General features: G+C 51.6%; 1 protein-coding gene across 2 annotated transcripts in view; it reads right to left on the reverse strand.

Moving 5' to 3' along the window:
• Positions 1-2231, reverse strand: part of BRE (brain and reproductive organ-expressed (TNFRSF1A modulator)) — a 378642-nt gene that overhangs the window by 264090 nt on the left and 112321 nt on the right. The gene's annotated exons all lie outside the window — the stretch shown is intronic.

Here is a 2231-nt window from a genome sequence, read left to right on the forward strand (position 1 = left end):
CCTAAAGAGTATTCTAACCTCATATGTTCACAGAGAAATCTGAGCATTTCACTGGAGTTTTTTAAGATGCATCTAGGATCTAGATTCTTCTGATCTAAATGTATTGTATTATATTTGGAATAAACTATATTTCAATTTACATAATGGCAAGGGACGGAAATTACATACAAACTGGTTTAAGTGATCAGACACTGGTTTAAACCCATAACAGAACTGTTCAATGCACATAAGCCAGTTTCAAAATGGCCGAATGTAGTTACTAGACTTAACTGATTGAGGTCAAACCAGTTTATGGAACTTCTCTCCCAGACCCCTTCCTGGTTCAAATTAAATCAAGAGTCCCCCAACATCCCAGCATGCTTTGCACCCAAGGGCTAGGCTATGCCGTCTGCTTTGAAGCCAGAGCAAAGGTGGAGGCATAGCCAAACGCTGGCCCAGCATGGCCCCCTAAGATGAAGGGGGCAGGGAGCGGGTTCATTTGCCCCTCCCTCCCCTCTTCCACCGGAGGGATCACAGCCAGGGCCTGCTTGGCCGAGGCAGAGCAGCCTCTCCCAGGCATTTCCCACCCCGCACCCTCGCTGCTCAAGCAGTGGGGGGCATGGCCAGATGCTGGCCTGGTGCGGCTGCCTGAGGCAAAGTGGTGAGGGAGTCCCCCCACCTCTGCCACTCCGGTGACACGGAAGTGGGTGCGGTGAGATGCCAGGCCAGCATGGCTGGCTGAGGCGAAAGGGGCAGGGAGGGAGTTTATTTCTGCCTCCTCCTCCCCTCCCCCACTGGGGGACAGTAGCCGGGGTCTGCCACCCCTGGTCACTGCCTCACCTGCTCTCTCCCACACAGGAGCTGCTGCACCCCAGCCAGGCAGATCCCGGCTGGGGTTCCCTGAGGGGAAAGGAGGGTGAGGGGGGGAAATAAACCCCCTCTCTGCCCTCTTTGCCTCCGGGGGCGGGGCTGGCTGGCATCTGGCCATGCCCTGCCCCTGCTGCTGGACCTGCGAAGGGTTGAGTGGAGGGGGAGACCCTGACCTGGGCAGCATTCCCTGTCATGGTGTCCCAGGGACTGAAAGCCTCTTCCCAGTGTGGGAGGCTGCACTTCAGCAGTGGCAGTGGCACTATGGGAGGGTTGGGGGAGCTATGGTCACCCCAAAATTTGCCTTAGCCCCTATAGCCACCCTTCCAGCATGGCTACCACTTGCCCTGTGCAAGGCAGCTGCAGCAGCTGTGCCTATCCTGCTCCAGCCTGCAGGGAACCCCCCCGAATGGAAAGAGGCTTGCACTCCCCAGGACACTGTGACAGGGGCTGCTGCCCCTGTCGGGGTGCCCCCCCCCACCTTTGCCACCGGTTGGCATCGCCCCACCATCCACCCGCCTCACCTGGGGCTGACCTGGGCTGGCCTGTGGGTGCTGCTGAGGGCAGGCACAGAGGGGCTGGACCAGGCTGTGGGGGTAGGACCCTTCACAGCCACCTGTGGCTTGGGCTGGGACCACAGGACCTATGTACCCAGTTTGCTTCCAGCTCCCCATGCCCAGGCTGGGCTGGGCTGGCCTGTCAGAGCCTCTGAAACAGGCTGGGCTCTCCCCTGCCTCTTACCCCCCTGCCCCCACCTTGGTCTGTACTTAGCCAATAAGTTCCCTTCTTTATAGACCACAATTTTCTCTAAATGCTCGTTAGCAGTAAGCACATTTCAAAATTCCTATGTTTTTATCTAAGTTATAATAAACACATTCAGAAGTTATTTGCAATTTTAAAAAATATTTTTTCACCCTTCCATAACTCATAAGTGATTGACAAGATTTGTCTCAAGATTTATTTTAGCTAAAAATAATTTTTAAAAAAATTGCCTCAAGACACATGAAGTGTCAGCTCCCCAGGCAAATTCTTTAAATGGGGCTTAATCCATCAGCTGCCGAACTTAGATGGAAGGTTCCCATGAGCTAAGGTGGGAAAGGTATAAGAGAAAGAAAGGGGGTCATAAACCTTGGTGTTTTCAACCCTGATAGCAATTTTTGTCATTGCCAAAAACAATGATAATGTGTGAATATGAGTATGCAAACTAAAAAGGTTAAAAACACAGAGAACACTTTCCACATGTCCACATGTAATATTTCAGCAGGTGTTCAAAGGTGCCATGGATTACTTTCTGTAACATGCTTTGCTGGCAACAATTGTGGATGGAATTCTGTGCCTTTCTTTGCCTTTTTTTTTTTTTTTTTTTTTTTAAAAAAAAGGAAAAA

This window comes from Gavialis gangeticus, unplaced genomic scaffold (genome assembly GCF_001723915.1).
Source record: "Gavialis gangeticus isolate Ggan-Ray unplaced genomic scaffold, GavGan_comp1, whole genome shotgun sequence".
NCBI lineage: Eukaryota > Metazoa > Chordata > Crocodylia > Gavialidae > Gavialis > Gavialis gangeticus.